At 40.0% G+C, this 25881-nt stretch overlaps 1 protein-coding gene across 1 annotated transcript in view; it reads right to left on the bottom strand.

Moving 5' to 3' along the window:
• Window positions 1-25583, bottom strand: part of LOC135707912 (uncharacterized) — a 123321-nt gene extending 97738 nt beyond the window's left edge. The window contains exon 1 of the mRNA XM_065229830.1: window positions 24616-25583. The gene's annotated coding sequence lies outside the window, so the exon portion shown is untranslated. The remainder of the gene's footprint in view (window positions 1-24615) is intronic.
• Between the last annotated feature and the right edge of the window lie 298 nt (window positions 25584-25881).

The following is a 25881-nucleotide window of genomic DNA, read 5'->3' as shown; positions in this document are numbered from 1 at the left end:
TGTCGGTCGGAATTTGTTGATTGAAAGTATCAGATAGAAGTAATCTGGCAACGCGGATGAGCTCGTTTTCATCAATTTATTTGACAGCTACACTGCCTAGCAGTTCCATAAGAGAAAAAGTAGGCATTGAGAAAATGGCAGTCAAAGTTACGAAGTGCAATTTCCATGTAAATATTTGAAAAATCTTAGCACATGTAGGGTAGGAGCTACTTCAGCCTAATCGCCCATTTTGGGCCTATGGAGCAGAACACTTCAAATGAATTCTTGATTTCAGAGTTAACAAGTAAATTATGCGTTTGGTACGATACTTTAGTTAATAAGCTACGGAACGAAGTCAATTAGAACGCGTGATATGAAGGTTTGCACCCATTATTCCCAAAACCAAAAGAAACGCTCCGACCGAATCAATTTTTATCTTCATCCGATAGGCCGAAGTGAATTCATTGGCGTTTCAATGCGTTAGGCCGAGTTTGGCGCCAAGCAACAGTGTTAGACTTTTGACAATATCTCAACGATTGGTTTCTCTTTATCAAATCTTACGGTACATACGGAAAGGCAAATAAATTTGGAAGCCATCAGTAATAATAACATTCCGTTTGGTGCTAAACTGCGCTAGATTGGGAAAGACTTAGTGCGGGTTGTGCTTAATAGGCCGGAAATGGGGTAGTTAACCCTATTGATATTTTTTGTGTTATAATCAGTTGCAATGAAGTTTGCATGTTTTTTTTTATATCAGTGAAAAATATGATAATCAAAAAACAGAAATGTAATTTGACTTCTGGACGATGCAATACGCCTTTTTAATACAAAATAAGCGATCGATTCAACCTCCGGTGGTGAATAGGAAAACGACAAAAAGATTGTTGTGAGCAGAATTTTTTTTTCCGTGAGGCATAGGAAGCAGGACACTTTTTTCAATTTTCCTGATAAATTGATTTATCTGAGTTGAAAAATTTAATTCTGTATATCTATCTATCTATATCTGAATATTTTGTTGAGAAAAATTGAAAATTATATTAGTGCCTTAGTGGTTATGATCATCCGGCTTTCTTGTTTGTGAATAATTTAGGCGCAAATCAGTTCAGATATGTGGAAAATCCAAGGGGTATTCAACTCTGCACACCCTAATCTGTGCCGCGAGATTTAGCTGTGCCGAAAGCTATACCAACGGCTGTGCCGAACGTTCCGAAGTAGGCCGATGTGTACCAATCAAGGTGTCAATATTCCATGAGTTTGGCAACCGTGAAGTTATAGTGACTTTAGTGATTGTCTTTTCATTTTCAATTTATTTTATGGTTTATAGCAAACATGGAACTTCGTTTTCATTTGAACGTGAGCGGGAGCGGGCAGTGGAAGTGGAACTGGAAGCCTATACGGTGTTCCAGCAAATTCGACCCGTCCAAAAGAAACTTGTACAGAACCGAAGTTGTAACCTGATTGATGCTGAACGAAATTTCCTCCAGCTGCCTGTTAAATGCTCCCCGATAGAATCAAAACCAGAACTCGAACAAGCGAAAGTTAAGTCTCAATCTAGACTCAAGGATGTTGAACCGGGTCATCTGATCGACTCAGAAGCACGTGACTTCGACGACATCACCCAAGCCTATCGTGTCGCTGATTGTAATGTCTTCCGCAATGTACTACCAATGACTCTGCGGTTGTTGATGCTTATCTGCACGCTAATGGGTATTGTCGAACAATAAATTGCTTAGTGTCGTCATGCGGGCACCGTTATTGACACCACTGAAACCCCCTCTACCGTGAATCAAACTTTAGAGATTGAGCAAGGTCTTGCTGGTCTTACAAGAACTGATCGGCAGGCCACCCATCGCACGTTGCACTGTAGCAGCATTACTTGCGCATATGATTTCTTTCATTTACAGCCGATCAACCTTATAAAATTCTCAAATGCTGTAATAAATCCGAAAAAGGCGAAATAATCGGTCATTAGGAAGCTTGTGTTAAGACTTCAAAATTTCAAATAGCTTTTAATATTGCTGATATTATGCTAGGGGAGAAATGTCATACTGAGCAAAAATAAATGCATGCTCTGCTTTATCGACATATCAGTGCCAACATTTCAAAGGGGCGTAATTGCTATTGTAAACAATGGCTTTAGCTGTCGATTTCTCGCAAATAAAAGCTTACTCCTCCAAATTAACAATGCTAGAGGAAACATTCCTCTACCTGTTGGTGTAATTAATTTTTATAAGCGATCTTTTAGTTGCGAGAAATCGACGGCTAAAGCCATTGTTTACAAATGCAATTACGCCCCTTTGAAATGTTGGCACTGATATAATGAAGCAAATGAAAACAAAAATATTGGTTGTTATCTTTTTTACTTGTACGAACCAGCTGATTGAGCATGATAAGACGTTTAGTTTTTGATTTTCGGATGCAAGTAATGGGAGAAATCGGCCTAATTGAAGTTGGGAAAACCTTACTCACAGACAAACAGACATAACACACTGAATATTTCTCACTGTAAAACATCGTCGCTAAAACATTACCGCCATCTGTTGAGCACACTGTGGTGGGCACTACGCTGAACAGATGGCGGTAGTGTGTATACGTCAAACGCAAGGGAATTGACTATGCACGCCACAGGTGGCGGTACTACCAACTACGATACTTTTAAATTGTGCCTTACTATTCTCATATTCGAAATCATGCGAAATAATATTGTTAGGCACTAGCACTTGAGGCGGCTTCCAAAGAGGGAATCCTCAATATTATTGGAATAGCTACGATTGAGAATAACCGTGTTGATCTCGCCTAATTCATCCTTCGAAAAACTACGGTGGATGTCGTAACTAAATTCTAGCAATAATGTTCACAGATGATGTCACAGCCTTTATACTTTTATCCGCCCGGTCACCAAGAATTTCGCTTATATTTTCTTCCCGGACGGCTTTCTTGCGGGCAAAGTATAGATCGTTTCATGCTAAGAGTAGAGTAGACAATCCGGGGGCGAAAACGAACCACTCAGGCATAACATTTGATAACGGCACAAAAGCATTTGTAAACAAACTTTCTAATGCCCTTTACACGCGAACCAAAGTACGCCCACGCAAACCAAAAACATCATCGGATAGGGGCAGCTATCACCTTTCCGAAAGTGGTATTGATTTGCGGGGTTCGTGGATTTTCATATGTTTCGAGGGGTGCATCGATTAGCTTGGGACCGAAGATAGTACCAGAGCTGAGCCAAAAAGTTGAGCTCGTTTCTTCGGGACCTTCTGGTCTTAGAGTTACCTCTATGGTATAACCACAAACGAAGTGACAGACGACTAACTGGCGAAGAAATCCATTAAAATAATGTGGTTCACTGTAATAGAATTTTCTTGGAAGCTTGTGCCATCATTCACCAGATGGTTTAGTTTTTTTGTTTTGATTTGAACAAAGTTGATTTTGTGTACAATGATTCTTTGACAGTGTGCAAAGAGTGTATCATTTTGTCATTTGTTTATGTATTTTAGTTTTGAGTAGAGTGAAAGAGATAGAACCAAAACATTCTAATACATTTGGTGAAAATGCTAGTACAATCCAGTAGTAGTATTGCCATGTGGTACAATCTAGTAGTAGTGGTGTTGCCATGTGGTACACTGAAAAATTGAAATAGCAGGTTAGTCACCAAAGTTTTAGAGCCGCTCCGTCTGTCACTTCGTTTGTGGTATAACTGCGCTCACATATAAAGTCGCAAATGAGATTGCTGACGACGAGGGTTACAATGAAGAGTATTACGTTTACATTCCATCTCGAGATGTGGAGATAGACGGCGTGGTCTCTGCAGTGAGCCTGACGTGTGATGACGTCATGGAAGGTATGGGCCTTCAAAATTCTGCTACATCTACCGTGGAAGTTCTGGGTTGCAGGATATTGTATTCAGCGACCACGGTAGATAGTCAAAAGACTCATTCCCCTTCAGGCTCACTACAGGTGTCTTTCGCTGGATCGGTTCTCCTAAAGTTTTTAGAAATTGAAAATGTTTTTTTCCCGGTGCAACTTTTTATACCAAGGGTATATAATTGTACCAACTGCAAAAAATTGGGACACACAGCTGCTTTTTGTGACAACAAGCCCCGTTGTGGCAAATGTAGCCAAGACCACATGGAGGGTGCTTGCCAACAGGAAGCAACTAAATGTGCTTACTGTGGCAAAGAACCTCTTCATGCTTTGCAGGACTGCCCCGCGTACAAGAAGCGTACCAACAATGTGAAGCGTTCAATAAAAGAACGCTCCAAGCTGACGTTTGCAGAAATGGTAAAGTTGCAAAATGGAACCTCTGCTGATTTTGTCTTCCGATGCACTGGACTCTGACATAGCAGATGAGAGTGAGTCTCCGGAGGTACACGCCCTTGGTAAAAGGAAGCCGACTAGCTCCCGGGAGAGCGCCGGAAAAAAATAAAATCACCCTCAAAAGCATGCAAAAATCTGACAGTAGCGGGGATTCATTGAAAAACCGGACAAATCGGTAATTGCTGCTCCATCTGATCCTTGCTGCAGCTATTCCACCCCGCCGCTACCTAATAAAGGTAATCGTAAGAGGTTACCAAAAATAATCACCACGTCTATTCGCAATTCAAAGAAAACTCTCCCGTCCAAGCGAGGAAAGATTAAATTTAAGGACATTGTGGATAATATTTTGAATGCCCTCGGCTTTCCCAACGAATCGCCACTTCGAGGGCTGCCACTTGACCTGCTTGTTCCTATAGTCGGAAACTACTTCAAGCAATTGACTGTATCATGGCCCCTCATTGGTGAATTCATATCTTTCGATGGATAATTCGTCGAGTGAGGATCAAGATATGATCACTTTATTACAATGGAACTATAGTAGTTTAATACCTAAATTCGACTCGTTCAAGTATTTGATTCACAATTCTGATTGCGATATATTTGCACTCTGTGAAACTTGGCTTTCTTCTGAAGATGAACTAAACTTCCACGATTTTAACATTATCCGCCAGGACCGAGATGATTCATATGGTGGCGTACACGGAGAATAAATTCGTTAAGTTAAGATAACAATCCTAATAGTTACTGTCACATGGAAAAATATTGTTGTTTGAAAGAAACCTATAGTTATTCCAACATGAATTTGACCGTCATCTCAATCATATCTACCTAATAGATTCAACTGTTCATCTTATACTCAATTCAACTATAACTTTGATCAATTATAACAACCGTCAAATGTAATGTATTTATTTAATTTGGTTTCAAGTGATCATCATAAATCCACTTACCTTTAACTTGTGATGCGTAGAGTAGGCGATAAGATAGCTGGCTCTCACGCAGATGAACACGGTTCAAATCTAAGTTGAATCTTCTTGTTCACTTTTTTATTATTTTGCATTTGTGTTTTTGAGATCGATAAAGAAGCAACACAAACTTCCTTAATATGTCGATAATGAAGAGCAGTTTGTTTAATAAACATTGTAAAATTTTGCTTTCCTAAGAATAGTTTTCTTGAATCAACTAAAGCATAGTTGTATTTTGAAGTTTGATGTTAGTTCATCTACTGAAAAATATAGTTGAGCTAACCGAGGAGCCAACTATGGACTTTAGTTGTTGCCCTCTATATATAGTCAAATCAACTATAGTTTCGGGTTATCTCTAAAACAATTGAACAATACAGTTATTTTGACCGGAAAAATAATTGCGTCTGCTATAATTTGTTCTCCGTGTACTTTTGGGAATCCTATTGGTCCCAAGCAAATCGATTAACCTACCCCATTCTAGTCGAAATTCTAGTACTACACTATGTTTGTTTTGATTCGCTATGAAAGTTTGACAGATAAAATGAGGGGTTAGTGGATTTTCCTATGCTTCGAGGGGTGCATCGATTAGTTTGGGACCGAAGTTAGTACCAGAGCTGAGCCAAAAAGTTGAGCTCGTTTCGTCGGGACCTTCTGGTCTCAGAGTTACCCTTCTATAAAATCTCAATCCCAATAATTTCAGGCATTGAAATTGTCGCTTGCCAAATAAATGTAAAAAAAAACGGCACCGGTGGTGTAGTGGTAAGCGTGATTACCTCTCACCCCAGCAGGCCTGGGTTCAATCCCAGTCGGCGCCGCCGGGATGTTCTGAGGCATAATATCTCTGATCACGCCTTCCTTCGGATGGGAAGTAAAGCCGTTGGTCCCCGGTTCATGAGTTGATGGGTCGATAGGTAGGGTCCAGGTGTGGGAGCTGCCTTCCTGGCACGTCGGTAGCATTGGTGCTCAGCACGAAAAACAAGATCGACGGAAAAAACAAACCAAATGAAAAAAAAAATAAATAAATGTGAAGAACAAAGATCTTTGTATAGCTTCTGTATATGTCCCTCCAAGGACTTCCATAAACCGCCGTCAGCTTTAGAGTTCAGTTAATATCCTTCCATCTCCAGTTCTAATACTGGGCGATATGAACTCACACGGTACTGGTTGGGGCGAATCATACGATGACAATAGAGCGGGTATTTTCTATGATTTGTGCGACGATTTCAACCTGACTATCTTGAACACTGGTGAAGCAACACGTATAGCAAATCCTCCTGCTCGATAAAGCCGTATTGACATATCTTTTTGCTCTAACTCACTATCATTAGATTGTCTGTGGAAGGTTATCAATGATCCCCATGGTAGTGATTACTTACCAATTATTATTTCAATCAAAAGTGGTCGTCTGAAAACAGATCAGTCAATTCAAGTTCCTTTTGACCTAACGAGGAACATTGATTGGCAAAAATTTGGATCGACGGTAACTCTTGGTATTGATTCTACCGATCCTCTACCACCACTGGAAGAGTATCGTTTCTTTACCGAACTTATCTACAAAAGTGCATTAGAAGCTCAGAAACGACGTGTTCCAAGTGCATCCCTCAAAAGAAGACCCGCTACCCCTGGATGGGATGACGAATGCACAAAGTTGTATATTGAGAAATCCGATGCCTTTAAAGATTATCGTAGACATGAAAGATCTGAGCTTTTTGAAAAGTATTTAAAGCTTGAAAAAAAGCGTAAAAACTTACTAAAAGCAAAGAAACGAAATTACTGGCGTACTTCTATCGAGGGACTTTCTAGAGAAACCTCGATGACAATGCTTTGAAAAAAGGCTCGCTATATGCGAAACCGCTCATCTTCCAATGAGAGTGAAGAATACTTCTCCCAATGAATATTCGACTTCGCTAAAAAGGTTTGTCCAGATTCTGTTCCAGCACAACCAACTGTACGGGATACAGTCCGAAGTAACGGTTCTCTGGATGAACCATTCACAGTACTGGAATTTTCAATGGCACTTCTTTCATCGAATAACTCTGCTCCGGGAAGCGATATGATCAAATTCGACCTTCTAAAAAACCTCCCCAATATCGCTAAAAGACGATTACTTAACCTATATAATTCATTTATGGAATTCAATATAGTTCCACCAGCATGGAGACAGGTTAAAGTAAAGGGCGAACACGAAATTATTGCGACACCGAAAATGTCATGCCAATTTTTTTTATAATGTTTAGAATCAAACCAAAATTTTAAGGTAGTTTTATACATATATTTACTTCAAAAATCAAAAGAAAAGTTAATCGATGGAGTCTTGAGTGTAAAATTGAACGCATTTTCGCTTGATGCCCTTCATCAAAGTCTTTACAGTGTCATCCGGTACCAGTTTCTCAGTTTTTTTCCATTTTCTTAACATGTCCTTCTCGTCTTTGACTGTCTTCTTGCTCTTCCGAAGTTCCCGCTTCATTATTGCCCAGTACTGCTCCACCGGGCGCAGCTCCGGACAGTTTGGCGGATTCATGTCCTTTGGAACAAAATGGACAGAATTGGCCTCATACCACTCCAGGACACTTTTAGAATAGTGGCATGATGCCAAATCTGGCCAAAATAGCGGAGCTTCGTCGTGTTGCTGCAAGAACGGCAAAAGGCGCTTCTCGAGGCACTCAGATTTGTAGATCTCGCCATTTACTGTGTCCTTTGTCACGAAAGGCTCACTCCTCAGTCCGCAAGAGCAGATGGCCTGCCAAATGAGATATTTGGAGGCGAACTTCGACATTTTCTTCTTCTTAAATTTGTCGTCCACATCGAACTTGCTCTTGCCGGTGAAAAACTCCAACCCCGGAATTTGCTTGAAATCGGCTTTTATATACGTTTCGTCGTCCATCACACAGCAGCCATATTTTGTCAGCATCTTCTCGTAGAGCTTCCGTGCCCGAGTTTTAGCCGTCGATTGTTGCCGCTCATTGCGGTTTGGGAAGTTCTGTACCTTGTATGTATGTAGTCCAGCTCTCTTCTTTACATTCTGGACGTAGCTCTGCGACATGCCGATCTTTTTAGCCAAATCACGACTTGAGACGTTGGGATTTGCTTTAATCATCCGCTTCACCTTTCACTCCGTCTTTTTGTTCTCCGGTCCCGGTTTTCTTCCAGCTCCTTTGCCGTGGTCCAACGTCAACCGCTCATGGAACCGCTTCAACACTCTGGAGACGGTTGAATGGTGAATGTTCAACATTTTTCCCAACTGCCGGTGCGACAGGTCAGGAAATTCCAGGAGTTTGGAAAGAATTTGTTCTCTCAACTCGCGTTGGTTCACCTCCATTTTCGTTGAATCGAAAAACACGACTTCGAGTTTGACAGCATGTACACAATACACATCAATGAGAAAGTGTGCAAAATTTGGTTGATTTTTACCCAATGGTAAAAAAGTTGTGCCCTGTTGAATGTGTCGCAATAATTTCGTGTTCGCCCTTTAATAGCTATTCAAAAGCCTGGGAAACCAGTGTCTGATCACAATTCTTACCGTCTGATCTCTATGTTATCATGCCTGAGGAAATTATTAGAAAAAAAAATGATCCTATTAAGACTTGACCATTGGGTTGAATCAAACAATCTACTTTCAAATACGCAATTTGGATTCCGAAAGAGTAAAGGAACAAACGATTGTCTAGATGCTTTCATCTGATATTCAACTGGCCATTGCGCACAAGGAGAAATTGGCTTCAGTCTTTTAGGATATTAAGGGCGCATTTGATTCGGTTTCCATAGACATATTGTAATTTCTTGTATAATTTGCTGTCAGAAAAACAAATGACCTTCAATCTAGGTCAACTGACAACTTCTAGAATTAGCTACATGGGCTTACCCCAAGGTTCATGTTTAAGTCCCTTACTTTATAATTTCTTTGTCAAAGATATTGATAACTGCTTAGATAACCTATGCACGCTTAGACAGCTTGCAGACGATGCCGTGGTTTCCATGAGAGGTCCACGTGCGGAAATCTTGCAAAGACCTTTGCAAAATTCCCTAAATAATCTGTCTTTCTGGGCAAGAAATTTAGGGATCGAGTTTTCACCACAAAAAACTGAATTGGTAGTGTTTACAAGGAAGCGGTTTCCAGCCCAACTGCGTCTTAATCTTTTGGGCAGAGACATTACCCAATCTTTAACCTTCAAATATCTTGGAGTCTGGTTTGATTCAAAATGCACTTGGAGTACCCACATTACGTATTTGAAACAACTGTCAACAAAGGATCAACTTTATACGATCAATTTCCGGGACATGGTGGGGTGCTCACCCGGAAGACCTCATTAAACTATATAAAACGACTATTCTTTCAGTTCTTGAGTACGGCTCTTTTTGCTTCCTCTCGACAAGAAAGAGCCACCTAATCAAATTGGAACGCATTCAATATCGTTATTTACGTATTGCCCTTGGCTGTATGCATTCAACACACAATATGAACCTAGAGGTCCTAGCGAGCGTAAAACCCCTGCAGAACCGTTTATGGGAGCTCTCATTAAGAATATTGATTAAATGTAGTGTCAGTAACAACCTTGTGATTGAAAACTTCGAAGAAATGCTCGAATTGAGCGTCCAATCTAGATTCGTGCGAATCTACCTTAATTATATGTCATCGGATATTAGTCTTCCTTACTATAACCCCTCTCGTGTATGCTTTACTAACTACAGTTCCCCCATTGACTATGATCCCTCCATGAAACAGGCTATTCAAGGAGTTCCAGATCAACTTCGACTTATCTCAATTCCCCGCATTTTTCTTGAAAAGAACCAACAAGTCAATTGCAATAGAAGATTTTTCACTGATGGATCACGCATTGATGGATCCACTGGTTTCGGCGTCTTCAATGAATACTCAACCGCCTTTCGGAAACTTCAGGAACCTTGATCCGTTATTGTTGCTGAGCTAGCAGCAATCAACTTCGCGTTGGGGATGATTTCCGATATGCCCATAGACCATTACTTCATCTTCTCAGATAGTCTCAGTTCGATGAGGCTATTCGGTCGATGAAACAAGGTAGGCACTCATCTTATTTCCTTTCAAAGGTAAGGGAGCAGATGAGTTTGCTGGTCGAAAGATCATATATGATTACTTTTGTATGGGTCCCCTCACATTGCCCAATCCCAATGAAAAGGCAGACTCTCTCGCAAAGGTGGGCGCACAACAAGGCGAGATTTATGATAGAAGAATTTCACATGATGAATTTTTCCCATTAGTACGTCAGAGCTCTTGGGCGGTGGTTACATTTCATTATTCCAAATGTTTCTTCGAAAGCAAGGTTCAAAGGTCTGGATGTAAGTCGGGGATTCATTCGAGTGATGTCAAGACTTATGTCCAAACACTACTCGCTAGACGCACATCTCTATAGAATAAACCTCGTTGACAGCAATATATGTAGGTGCAGAACCGGTAATGATGACATCAATCACGCAGTTTGTTATTGCCCGGGTAATGACGCCTCCAGAGAACGACTATTGGATACCCTAGTGGCCCGAGGTAGACAATCCTTCCGTGAAGTAAGAGATGTATTGGGAATACGTGATCTTCCCTACATGCAAGCGATCTACGAATTCCTTTGTTTGTCTGATGTTAGAGTTTGATGTGACCATCCCCTCCTTTCCAAATAATTTCCAGCCATTTTGTCCCAGTCTTATTATCCTCCTGTTCCTGTGGTACTTGCCCCTGCCCAGCCAGGATTTGGTCAACCGTCCGAGAGTAGTATCTGAAGGAGGCTTCAGAAACCAATTTCCAACCTAGCTCCTTCCAATCGAAATTGTTACCCATTAACCTCGAGCCCGCCACGAGTAATTGGTACCCAATACTAACCTAGAACTACTGCTATTTAAAATGTAAATTCAAACATTACTGATTTTGGCTCCGCGAAGTGTCACACACGACTGAGCCTAGTAAATAAACGAACTAGTAAAAAAAAACTGTCATGTAGTCATATTGCTTGTAAATCGGATCATTGCTGTACAAGAACTCTGTTGGCATGAGGCCCGAATAGAAGCCGTTCTGGACGACAGCAGCTGGGAGTTTCGCTACGAATCAGATGAGATTTGTTGGTTTTGAGAAGATTCATGGTGCATAAAATACTTAGCAACGAATGGCAAAACGTTAACACTAGACAGTGATGCCGTTTTATATCATAATGTTTGTGTCCTACTTGTCAACGTGTGCCCTAGCGTGCCGAACAGTGTGCCATGCTGTGTTTCGGCACAGTGTGCAGAGTTGATTACCCCTTGAAAAAACGGTTTAGTTGAAGTTGACGACTCGCCTGGCGCACTCTACTTTGGTGGTGCATTAGAAAGACCTATTTCAGAATGTGACTGATATGCATGATGGGACAAACTGACCAACAACAAGTCACATTTTTTAACGTTCGAAGTCCGTAGTTCTATCACATAATATGAAAGTAGATGCCAATTGATAGTGGATAGCGTTTTTATCTCAAAATTATCGAAAACCCATATGGGACTGATATGCAATTCTAGGCAGTACACGCTAAAATTAAATTTAAAATCGCCGTCTCGGTTGTTATCTTGCTCAAATTGGATTCCAAGAACGACATTTTCAATGTAAATGTTAAAAGGTCCTATCGGCTTTGATCGATTCTCTTCACCGACTTTCTCTTTCGTTAATAACTCAGCTGCAAACAAATCTCTGTTGAATTTGATGTTATGGATGCTAGATGAGAATCTCCTTTATCAAGCTATAGCTATAGTGGCAAAAATAGAGTGAAATCTATCGATGCCTCCGGTAAAATGTGTAACGGCAACCTTGCAATGTTTGAAAAATCATGGCTTAGCCATTTATTGACGAATTTCCAATCTATTGGCGCCGTTTGAAACTACATATTCTATAGATTTATTCGGTTTTACAATCTATTGATGAATTGCTGAGCAATGACTTTTCAAACATTGCCAATTTGCCGTTAGGATAGGACTTTTTGAAATATTCATCTGGCATTTTGTTTAAGGTGCACTCCTACTTGAGCTCAATTGTGTAGCAGCAAGTGGGCGGAAATCGAGGGCCATCCCACTCTGCTCTAAATCGAAAGTGAAGTGAAAAGATTTGCGCTTCCTTTATGGGTCCTTGCTTGGTGTGGAATGTATTATATTCCTGCACAATGCAACTTGTGAGCCTTGACGGTCGGTCGGTCGGTCGGTGGGTGGGAGTGAGAACACCAATTGAAATATTCCACTAAATTAGGTACTCAAGCTGCCACGAATAAAACCGAAAAAAAAAAACACAAAACGATACAATTTATTTATTCAATTGGTGCCGTTGAAATGTGAACTGTCAGAAATGTGACATGCTCCTCAGTGCACTTCTAGGCAACAACAGGTGGTGCAATCAATTTGTTGTTTTCTAATAATTGACGCCTCTCGTCACGGGGTCGAGGTAGGGGCTGGTGAGCAAAGCAAATTACCATCAAATACTAATGATTTGCCACTCTCTGCACTCGCTAACAGCGATTTGTGGAATTTACCACCACCGACCGAAGGTTTTTCTTGGCATTTTAATCGCTAAATGCTCACTCCGGTTTGCATCTGCATCTGTTTCCAGTTCCACGATGCCATAATGGGTGGGTTATTAGGAGGAGGTGCAACCGGATTCGGCTCGACTCGTGGAAAATAAATCACCACCGGAAATTTGCCTTGCATGACGAGGAAGTCATTCATTAGCGAACGGACGCCGCGACACACACACATGGACACATTGCAGGGGCAGCAGGGATTGTTGGGTAATGGAGGTACATCAATGAGGTACAGAGAGAGGTGGAGCAGATCGTGAAATAGGGTTGTATTAGTAAACCAAAAAATCAACGTAAACGCAAGTAGTGACGTCACTACTTGCGTGTACTTGCGTGTATCGTACAGGGGTTGTGTGAGTGATTGCTTCACCTCGGTAATCCAGCTCATTGGAGGTACATGGTTATTGTTTTCCCTGGCAGTACATACTTTACTATTACTTATGACCGTACCGGCTGGTCGTATATCGTATGGAACGCTTTGATGCATTGCGGTGCAATGTTGCACCTGAGGGAAGATATTAGGCAAGATTTATTGGTACTGGCGGAACAATTCTGCGGAATGAATGTGTGGAATGTGGGGGCAAAAATGACCATCCGTGCGGCCCTTCTGTGAGTTCTGGTTTTGATAGCCTAGTGGTAGGCACGTAGGCAACATATTATACCGTGACAGCGAGCTCTTCTTCTTCTTCTTTCATTTATTTAACGTCGGTCTCTGTTCCGCAATCTAGTGCCAATCACCGACGGACATCGATTGCCATTCATTGACGGCAATCGAACGTGCAGGAAGGCAGCTTCCACACCTGCGTAGGATATCGCACCCATTCAAACACACACATGGGCCGGGACCAACGGCTTTACTTCCCTTCCGAAGGAAGACGTGACCAGAGATTTTTTATGCCTCAGAAAAATCCCACCGACCTCGGCTGGGATTGAACCCAGACCCATTGGGGTGAGAAAGCAGTCACGCTTACCACTACACCACCGGCGCCGGCTAAACAGCGGGCCCAGCACAGCAAAATAAATGATTTGAGCCCGCCAGTGTTGCCAGATATACCGATTTATCGGTATTTATACCGATTTCCAAACTAGATACCGATATTCAGATAAGGTTCCTCAGAATATCGATTTTTGAGATTTTATACCAATTTATACCGATTTTTTCAATAATTAAAATTATTATTGCCTGCCCGCACTCGAATTTTGGAGAATTTTTTTGTGAGAGACTTGTATCTTTTTGAATACCTTATATTTTTTGAGCCTTCAAAATTCTAAGCAATCATCTCTACAGATGCTTTATGCTTGATACTCTTTCGACTAATGTTTGCATTTCCTCACCGTTTTTGGCTACCCATTGAGAAATAGTCGATGGCTCTTTCCGGTAGTTCCTTGGGAATCGCGAAATATTTTTTAAACATTATTTAACTTCCGGAAGCTTTTATTCATGTTTAAACTTTCTGAAGTTTCATCCAACATTCCCTGGTGTAGAGTCATGGACCTCTTGTTCGGAAAACAGAGATGGAGTATGAGGAAAAGAGGAGGGAGAGGGATCGTGAGAGTAAGGGCAGTTAGGAAATATCGGTTATGACGAAAGGAAGTGAATAAAAGGTGTTAAATCAAACCTAAGTGTATTTCATAACTTAATTCCGTAAAGCCTATCAAATATCTGGTGGCAAGATCCTACACCTGGAATTTTCTTCCGCCTTACCTTGAAAGCTTGTTCAGCCTTCACTCGAATGATTCTTTCATCTTCTCCCACCAGTTTTTTCAACTTTCCCGGAACTTCAAGGATGCTATCAGATTTTTATTGCGGATCCACACTAGCTGCAGGCACATTTAACAAGTTCGGAAACTTCAGAAAATTCCAGAATTTTGGGTAAGTTTCGATAAATTAAAGACAGTTTCATTAACTTCTGTTAAAATTCGAAAAACCGGAAATTTCAGAAAAGTCCAGCGAACTCCAGTGAACTTAATGAAACCAAGTTTGAAAATGCTCATTACAGCTAAAATGCTATTTTCAGATTTATGAAGCTATGAAATATTTTATTGATAATTCTTATTTACAACATGCAAGAACAGAAGGTAAAGTGTGTGTGTATGACACATAAAACATGTCAATTTAGCTTTCAGAGGGTCACAATAGCGATTAGCTATAACGATGAGCAACGCGATGAGCAAGCAATCAGCGATCATAAAATCGCTAGTTGTGACCTTCTGAAAGCAAAATTGACAAATTTTATATGTCATATACAAACTTTACCACCTCTTCTTGCATCTTACAAATGAAAACTATCTAGTATCCCATTGTTTCATAATAACGAAAAATAGCATTTTAGCTGTAATGAGCAATTGCAAGCCTGAATTAAACATCATAAATATTTTAGAAACTCCACAAGTCCAAAGAACTTCAGGGAAATTTAATGGTTTTCAGGAACTTAAGTGAAGCTCAGAGAACACCAGGACAGATAAATTAATTTCAATGAAATTTCTGGAATTATGAAGGAGTTCAGAGAAACTCAGGCAATTTCCGAAAAATTCAGCAATTTCCTGAGGGGCTTATGCAAATTTAGGAAACGTAAGGAAAGTTACATGAACATCAGAACATTTTGAGCACATTTTATCCTTTTTAATGGCAGTGTCGATAACTTTTAAATAAAAAAATCGGGAAGATCAGAGAACTTCAATGCTACAATGTTACAATAAATTCAAGAAAATTGTAAGAGCACTTAAGAGATTTCGTAATCTTCAAGAAAGTCCAGAGACCTTCAAAGAGGATTACAGATATTCCGGTAGTTTCATTGTAATCAGGGAAATTCCGCGCGCTTCGAGGGTTACCAGAGAACTCCAAAACAGCCCCTAATTTTAGGAAAATGACAAGAAATTTTTAGGAATTTCGTGAAATTATGCAATATTCCTAAGTGCATTTCAGGAATGTTCCGAAAACTTCAGGGAAATTGCGGAGTATTCAGGGATGTTTTATGAATTGTGTCCTTGTTTCTATCGACTGTTCCGTAAGCATTCTGGCTTCCGACTTTCTTCAGATGTTTCTTCCAATCTACCTTAGGAAGTTTCTGCCAGCGTCTCCAGGAAGTTTCATTTGTCTTCTCTAGGAAGTTAAATGAAGTCTCCCAGAAGTTTAAGTAAGTTTGACTATAAGCCAAAGGTTTTTTTTGTTCGACTTCTATTGGATAGTTTTTCCGAAATGGCTACTTCTGGAAATTTACTTCCGATTTCCGAAACTTTTCTGGCTTCCTTTGGATGTGACATCCGATTTTTTTTCCGATAGTTTATTAAAAATTTTGCCACAAGTTTCTCAATTCGTGTCTTGGAAGTTTCCAGCTTTTCTCGAACTTCATCCAGGAGAGCTTCTTTCATCATAGTTCAAAATCTTCCCGAAATTTCGGCCATCGGTTGTGGCCTTTTTCGAGCGAAAATATTATTTGTCGTTATTGTCAAAATTTTAGTCGTTGTTGTGGCTGATTTTCCATATTTTGGTTTAATGATATATGATTGGAAAAAAATACTTTCTCACAACGATAAATCTAAAAATTTAAATTATAAAAAATAAAGAGTGTTTTAAGACTTACAAAGACACAAAGCAATTCCCCTCAAGTCTCAGTCGTCACCATTGTTAAAGTTTTCGCTTTCAAAAACGGCAAAAATATAAAATTAATTAAATATTAAATACCGATTTGTTAATACCTTTGATACCGATAAGCTTTAAAACAATCTGGCAACGCTGCCTGGGACATACTGCCTACTGTCAAACGCTGCTGTTGGAATAGACCTTGTCACTTACCAGAGTTATGATGCTAAATCCAGTCGAATTCTTCAAAAGGTCCTACCTGATTTTATCGAATTTTTTCATCAACTTTCTCTGTCTCTAATAACTGTGACACTGCAAAAACATTACCTGTTGTATTTGACGTTCTAAGCACTACATAAGAACTTCGTTCATCAAGCTGTGTGACGAAAAAAATTTGAGCAGGAGTAGTAGTAACATTACGTTGCTTTCCATTGACTATACTTTTTAAAATTTGTATTGGCCATGGATAATTACCAACCAATTACATAAATGACTAATTAGGGGCTGATCATTAACTACGTAGACAGTTTTTTGATATTCTTGACCCCTTCCCCCTGCGTAGACATTTTTTTTAATTTGTATGGACCGTGGATGATTTCCAACCCCCCCCCCCCCCTAAACTTTCTACGTAGTTTATGAACAACCCCTTATAATAAAATAAATAATGACATTTGATTCCTTTTTGAAATGTGTTTAATACTTTTAACTTTTTAGGAACTTGCAAACATTAATTACATTTTATATTCGGCATCCCTCAAATTTTTCCAAGGGGGGGGGGCAACAAAAATAAGCAAAAAATTGAAATTGAGTGTTTATTAAAGCTATAATAACTTTAGAAAAATACTAATAATATTTAAAATGTTATCAAAAGCTGCAATAATGAAGGTAAAAGTAATTTGATTAAACCAACCTGCCAGTTGAGTAAACTGTGATGGGCAGTACACTGAACAGATGATGGTAGTGTAAATGTCAAACGCAAGGGTTATTGACTATGCGCGCCACAGGTGGCGGTACTAAAAACTAAACACATTTAAATTGACCGCTAAATGCGTGTTCGATGACCGATTTGCCAGTGATATGCCTGTTTGTCTGTGGTTTAAACATAGCTAGCAGTTTTTTTTTTTTTAATTTAGAGTCGTTCATTGAAAAGACTTTAATTGTTTGGTATTTATCAATCCAAGCGATGCAAGTTTTTACTCTAAAATGCACTACTGGAGTGTCCGTCAGGATTTGAGCCAATGAGGTACAGAGCGAGGTGAGCAGATCGTGAAATATGGTTGTATTAGTAAACCAAAAAATCAACGTAAACGCAAGTAGTGACGTCACTAATTGCTTGTATCGTACAGGGGTTTTACTCACACAACTTAACCGATTGCTTCACCTCAGTAATCCAGCTTATTGGATTTGAGCCTCCCTACGCTTCCGACCCTTTCTGGTGTTTTTACGCGGTTAAGCTTTGGGGAATGGTCTTATTTCCTCTGGAGATTTTATTTTATTTTGACCAGCTTTTGGACCATCTTGGGAACTTGAATTTGCTGCAAAACTTGATAATCCTGAAGAGAAGTTGATTTTTTTTTTTTTTAAGTTTTGGAGTTTCCATCTCAGACAGAAATTCAGCTGACTTGCGTCGTGTTGAAGCTTCCGGAATCACGACTGAGTCATTTTCCTGTTGCTCGACATCTGCGTTTTGCACCGTTATTTCGATGGATTGTGGTGAGTTGAAGGATCGTTAGCTCGGTAAATACATCCAAATTGAAAAGGCAAATCCCGGCTGTGCGAAATCCACTAACGATGTTTTCGCTGTGAATGCTGTGCCATCCAATCATCACACACAGTGTTGTAATGTTATTTCATCGGACCATAGACAGTCCTAACCAATGACTGCAACTTGTGTGATGTATGTGGTGGGATGGTCATCAAATGAATTCCGTTAGCCTTCGCGTAGTATCCAGCTTTCTATGCTCGGTAATGGCGGCCTGTTTGTATGAATAAATGTATCCTTCACTGTGCTTTTTGACACTAACTGGAGGGCGTATGTTGTTCCATTTTCTTCTGTTCCTGGGAGAGGGAAAGGGAAGGGGTTGAAATTCGAACATCCAGATAGTGTCAAAAAGCACAGTGAAGGATACATTTATTCATACAAACAGGCCGCCATTACCGAGCATGGAAAGCTGGATAGGGCATCGATGCCAATATGGCTGTCATGATTATCCATTATTATTAGGCATATCATCACAATCGAGCACTTGGTGTGCTTTGCGAAATGCTCAAGAAATTTCGCGAAATTTCCAGCAGTCATCCAACCGCTCAGATGGGTACTACCGACGGTTTCAGGGTTGCAGTTGTTGAGCATCTTATCCTACCAGTTTTTCAGGTTTTACGGGGAAAGATCATAAACGGTGGGATAAACCCTGCGTTCACAGTGCAACATGCTGTTACTAGTTCACCACGGTCACCTTAGCCTTACTAACCTGTTTGCATCCTTTGGCAGCCACAACCTTTTTTGGTTTGTTGGTCAGTTTCATCCAGATTCCACATGGGTCAGTCCAGCTCAAGTGGGTACAGAATTAAAAAAAAAAAGTTTTGGTCGATGTCATTGATTTGAGCCAAACTTGACCAAAACGCTTATTTTCTCATCCTGAACAATCGCCTTTTTTGATTTTGCTATAAAGTGCCTAAATCCTTCTGAGCTACAATCCTGGATTTTAGAGATTTTTGAAAATTTCAACTTACAGAAGAGATTACACTACAACCAAATAAGCTATTCATGATCTTAGAACGTCAATTTACATGTTTTTTTTTAAATGTAGATTCACATAGGTGTACCCACATTTTGTTTTTGTTATAGTAACTACAGTGAACAGACTAATTACCGGCAGGTATCCAAATTGTCTAAAAATTGCCTATTTTCACCAAGGGGGACGACTCTATCTACTATGCAGGAAATATTGTGTTTTGCTGTGGCTAGTTGCGCGTACGCTGAGTAGATAGAAAGAAGATTTATCACGATTTTGAAGATTTCCTGCAAAAAGATGATGTGCGATGCAAGTAGATGCGAGAAATGAACGAAGATTTATTCGCTGGTGTGAGATTTTTTAAGCATCTTGAATTGAGATTTAGATGTGTCACCCCCCTCGATTTTCACCACACTTTGGAAAATTTCTTCTAGGGCAAATGATTTGGACAAATAGTTTTTGATATATGACCAGATGAGTGACTGATAGTTTTAACCTTTTCTGGTGGAAAATCAATTTTTTTTTCTACATTAAAAAACCTTCAAATTGTCGTTCTAAGATGACGAATAGCTTATTTGGTTGTGGAGTAATCTATTCTGAAAGATTAGTTTTATTTTAATCTCGAAAATCCAGGGTTGTACCGAGAGGAATCCAGGCATGCACTTCAGAGCAAAATAAAAAAGGTGTTTGTTCAGAATGCCAAAATAAGAGTTTTGGCCATGTTTGGCTCAAATCGGTGACATTTGACCACAGCTGGTGTACCCACTTGAGCTAGAATCTCGGCTGGAATGACCCATATATGGTGTAGCACCGGTGTAATGCTAAGACAAGACAGCCACCGACAAACCGACATGACACTTGAATCATAGAGGCAACTCAACTTTTTGGCTCAGCTCTGGTACTCTCTTCGGTCCCAACCTAACCGATTCACCCCTCGAAACATAGAAAAATCTACGAACCCCCCATTCTATCTGTCAAACTTTCATAGCAAATCAAAACAAACATAGTGTGGTACTAGAATTTCGACTAGAATGGGGTACGTTAATCGTAGGCTAGTCAAGTAGTGAGCCAATTTAAAATCGTTAGTTTCGTATTGATTTTTGCTTGAACTTAACCTTTGGTCGAAAATTTATAACGACCGATAAAAATGTGCAGCGAACCGATGTGTCAAAATCATACACGGTAAGAAAAAAGTACCCAACGGCCAGTTCAAATTTACCTACTTTTGACTAGTTTGTCCCCTTTTCTCTTTCTAATGTTGTCAAAAACGGAGGAGCAAAACCACCCAACAGGGGTAGTAAAGTGTGGGAACCCAACGTTGAGTATAATCATATTTACCTAGTTTTGGGTACAACTAACTTACTTTAGGGTAGTAAGCGAGCGGAAAATTCCATAGGAATTACACACAAGTAAATAAATACTACTTTGACCCGCTTTACCTACTTTTGGGTTCCTGCACTATAGTGCCGAGATGAGTGAAAAGAACTTACTTTTGGGCACTATTTTCTTACCGTGTAGGATTCTTTATCTAGACAAAAATATTTTGTCCAGAATAGAACAGACACGAACCAGCTGATAAATTCTGCACACGTGCTCGTGGCTTAGCCAAACGTTTTCTGCGAGCACAAAGACAGATGTCAGAAGTGTGCTTTGAACAGAAATGTAACTTCTATGGTCATTCGTGTCGGGTCGACAAGGGCGAGCAGTTCCAGGCCAAATAGCAAAACAATAAATTATTTTAACTTGACCTTCTCCGATTTGCACGAAACTTTGCATTCACATTGTTGCAAAAATTCAGCCATTTTGGATCTTGTTTTTTTTTCTTTCAAAATGGCGTCTTTGAAATTCACTTCTCTTTAAAATGACGTCTGAGACAAAGTTGTTGGAAAAAAAGTAATGGTTATTGGGGAATTTACGTATTCTCGTCAATCTTAGCAGTGTCCACGCTTCTATTAGCATTTTCACAACGTCAGGCACACATACGACGTGTTTCTTTGTATACATTTATCCGCTCCATTCAAACCGACGGAATTGTCCAAAATTGTTTGAAAACGTTTTTACAACGCTCCAAATTTCTCAGCTAAGTGTGACTTTTGTCGGCAGCCTCTTTTTCTTCGGAAACTTTTTCGTTTGAACTGCGTGTTAACCAGCTGTTCTATTGTCGGCAACTCGATCAGCCCCATTTTGTAGTGCACATATGTATTTCAGTTAAAGAAACATATGGCATAACGGGATTTTGCTCAGTCGTAAAACTGAAATCAGATTGAAGCTAAGACTAAGACTAAGACTAAGGAATCATGTGGATACATGCAGCAAAGTGTTTTTAAAACAGTCACTGGTTGCCGAAGCCGACATTCATCATATTAAAATTTCTGTAACCATTCTACATGAGGTAAAATAAAAATAAAAAAGTCGCGAAAAAACAGAATTAATTGTACTTCTACCGAAGACAACATATCAAGAAGACAGGCAACTCTTCCATTTTCTCAAACGACCGGCATGAGACAGGCACAATCGCGTCATCTGCTGCTCAAAGGTAAATGCTCCGAATGAATAGCAAAGGTTCCATCCTCAGAAGAAAGGTTTGTGTATTTGCTCATTTTTCTATGCGTTGCTTCCACCTTCGCTCGAGCACAGCGCTACTGTGCCTGCACAGAGAAAAAATACTACCTTAAAATTTGAGTTCTTTTTACTTAATATTGAGTTTAGCATATCACTTGCACTCTTTATTGTTGTCAAAAAAGGAACGCGGGATTCGACTCAAGTTATAAGTTACTTTCGAGTAAATTGAATAGTCTCAAATTTACGTGAATTAAACTTAATTTTGGGTACAATATACTTAAGATGAAAACTTAAATGAAATGAAAAACTACTATATGCTATTTACTCAAATTTGGGTTATTGGGTTGAACACCATAATTGAGGGAAAAGTACTCAATTCTGGGTAATTTTTCAACTCCGTGTGTCGCTCGGATTCAGGCAAAGTTGCCAGTATTTTTAATATATTGTCTTCGCTTCTACTGTTAATATTTTGATATTGATACAAGATAGGTGGTTCACGTCTTTGGTAAAGTTCGTTTTAAATTCCGCGAAATCTGGTTCTTATGATCCCGATTCTGTTTTTGGCTAAGATATTCACTTTGGTTCACAATTGTGTCACGTGATGGCGCTAGTGAGCAAATAAACACTGTTTTACATACTATCTTGTCATCATGATCAGAGCTATCATCTGATCACTCAATGCGCGCAATCTACTGATTTTCTGAAATCCACTAAGTCAGAATCAAGCAAACACAAAGCTAGCCTTAAACCAAAGATATCTAATTAACAAGATATCCTACTAATCAATTCCTCATACAAGGCATATAATTATCACACTTATGTGATCACAGTGTCATCTATTGAGTGCACATTGAAACTGTTGGGAGTTCCCCGCCAACTTCACCACCAGGGCTCAATAACTGACAGGGGTCAGCATGACAGATGTCAACGCGAACGTTGATGATCAGCCGAGGGAAGAAGATGTCATCATCATTATACTGCGGTAGCAAGATTCTTGCTCCGATTTTCAATCATTATCACTTTATACGCAACAGAAACACTTGAGAAAACAATTGCGCATCATGATGTGCTTGTAATATGTTTTGCTTTCGAGCGAAAGAGTTTTCAATATACCACCGGTATCAGTAAGATGCAAATTTGTAATAGTAATTGATGATTTGCGGAGCTGTTGCTCAAAATAATCTTAATAAGCATAGAAGTAAACATGGGAAAAACATTCCCTCTTTCAAAAAAATAAGCCACTGGAAATGCAACGTATTGAAATCGTTGCCAAACGTAATAAAATATGCCGTCTTCTTTGGCCAACGCAGCACGCATTTTATTCAAAAATTACGTTGGAATAATCATTACTTTCCTATTTTATAACGTAGGAAGTATTTTTCAACGCCGGTGAAAGAAAAGGCAAAAGGAAGTAGTCGAAGCTGAGTGATGACGATGAGTGATGACAGCGCTTCGTGTTTTGATTTGCGCTGTACCGACCGCTCATTTGTGTGGGTTCGTATATGCGTAGATGTTGGTGTGCGTGTTTTCTTCCAACGCTGCAGTTCAACGTTGTCTCTTCACAAATCATTTGGCGCTGTTATCTGTCTCAATAAATTCCAAATAGTGAAGGGGGTCTGCTTTAACCCAGCGTAAGCGTAAAGCAGCGGAGAAGAGAAGAAAGCACCCACCCATACACTCTTAGCTACGATTATCTAAAATTATCGGTAATAAAAATATCGGTAAGTTTTATCGATAAAAATCGTTACTTTTTACTATTTAGGCTATATTTTACTAAAAATTAGGTAATTTTCAACGTTAATTATTGGTAATCCATGATTATCGATAATTTAGTTATGTGCATTTTCTTAGATTTTTGGTAATTTTTACCTATATCTAGGTATTCTTTACCGACTTTAAGGTATGTGCATCTTAGAGTATAAATAACAAAAACTCAATGTGTAGCCATCGCAAAAGTTTCGTTGAACTTATAATTCACCGAAATTTGGATCTCGTTTTAGCAAAATTTCGGTAAAAACAATAACTTACCAAGCTACGTCAATAGTAATAACTGATCTAATTGGAAAATCTCAAACTGCCGAAATCAGCAAAATAATTGACCGAAATTTACGGTATTCATATTTTGCGAAAAATACTTAAAATATCTGTCAAAACGAAGAAGGACACATTCCAAACTTTTGTTTTGCATAGAATATGTAAAATAACTGTCCGAATCAAACAGAGTGTTTGTCAGGAGCGCATGGAAAGTGAAAATGGTAGCCAACCAGCAACTTGGAAAATAAATATGTTGTAAAATTGTATCCTACTTCTTTTATTTCTCTTCAAAATATCGATCATAATTACAAATAAAAGCCATAAAAAAATAAAAACTGCCACGATTCACACAAAAATATTACCGATAAACGGTAAACTATTATATTCCTAAGACTTGGCAAAATTTGACAGTTGTGGTAAATTTTGCTTTGCCGATCTCACGGAAATTCTAAAAATCTAAGCGATACACACTTTCTTCATAACAGCAAGAGAATCTTACATTCGCCCCTTGTGTGTATGTGAGCAATTCCCGTTCTAACCAAATCATTCAAATTAACCGTTTTGGTGATTCGATTAAATCAAACCCGACTGACAGGTGCGTTTGTCTGTGGACACATTGAAACGAAAATTTCCGATACAATGTTGTGCGGAAAACCCCCCCAGTTCGAACCGCACAACAACAAACAGATTGCTATTGCAGACTAATCGACGGCGACCTGATTACAGCAATTCCCACCACCTTCCCGCTGTCGCATTCGGTGGTGGTGGCACCCGAGAGCAATAATGTTTCACCGACCATTAGCGCGCCAGCAGATTTTTTATCGGTCCCGACCCTGCCAGCTAGATTTATTTTTAAAAGCTATATCCATCTACCTACTTACCGCGCAGAGTTGCTTTCCTCCCACGGCTCGCGTTCTTGCTCTGGTGAGGGATTAGATGACCTCTAAGAATATACGGCGTGACGACTGGCGGCAAAAAACGATCGAATTCCTTGCTCCGATGGTTAATTATTCAGCAATCCGGAATTACGGAACTTGGAAATCGACTATTCTTCCGCTCACACCGCCCTACGTGTTGCTTTATCCGTGTTCGTAAGGAACAGAGTAATTCATCAAAAATTCAAACTTACAGTATCAATCGACCGACCATACATTCGGGAGTGGGGTTAACAGAGCCGGAGAAGGCCGTTGTTTACCACCAACACACGACAAAAACAATAACACTGTGTTCAATTCACACACCGACTCACACTCACAAACTCGCGAAATCGAAGGGGGCAGATGGTGAGAAAGAGAGCAAGAACGAACAACACACGACACTCTTGACAACGGGCCAAAGCGGAAAATAACACTACACACTGCTACTTTGTGGTGCCTGTTCGACTCTTCTTGTTGATGTTGTTCTTCGCCTTGCGACGGCTTTTCCTTTTGGTGGATCGAATTTTTCTTGATGATGAGTTTTCACCTTCACCTCACAGCACTCTGCGCTACCGATATGACAAAATGTCACCTCAATTTTCGGCCGGTTATCTCTGCGCTAGAAAATGGCACTTATTTTCCACCCGCAGCACCTCATCACTGTTTAGCTGGGACAGAATGGTCCGCTCCGAATGCGGTCAGACAAGATAATAATTACTCCCACCGCGCAGCGGAATGCAGATGCGGAAATGGCCACGCGCCGTACGGTCGTACCAGTGATCAACAATATTGTCGTACAAACTCCGCACCGCACACTATGCGCTAGTATTCTGTCAGTTTTTCTTTCAGCAGAGCAGCATGCAGGCGACGACGGAGAGCAGATTGAGATTGTTTCAGCTGAACCAGGAAAATTATGTATCCGCAGAAGGCGACCGACCGAACCGTACGAACCGAGCCGAATGACTGGAACTTGGAATTTGGCCGACCAGCATAAGAGACTAATGCTGTTTATGCTGTTTTACATGCCTCTTCCGGAAAAAGATTCTCCTCATATGCTGCATGGTTTTCCACTCTCATGTTTACCGAGAGGGATTTGGAGTGCCTGCCCTCTCCCTCTCTCGAAATATGCTTGAGTTGAGAGTGATTGTGCTGTTGTGTGCGTTGCGGACGAATCGATTTGTTATCGCCGCCACCGACTAACCCACCAGCGCCAGGGTTGCTAGATTATGT

The sequence above is a fragment of the Ochlerotatus camptorhynchus genome, unplaced genomic scaffold (genome assembly GCF_037179485.1).
Source record: "Ochlerotatus camptorhynchus isolate MF236.1 unplaced genomic scaffold, CSIRO-AGI_Acam_v1.1 ptg000323l, whole genome shotgun sequence".
Lineage (NCBI taxonomy): Eukaryota > Metazoa > Arthropoda > Insecta > Diptera > Culicidae > Ochlerotatus > Ochlerotatus camptorhynchus.
The sequence above is the reverse complement of the archived record's forward strand: the minus strand, read 5'-3'. Positions and strand labels throughout refer to the sequence as shown.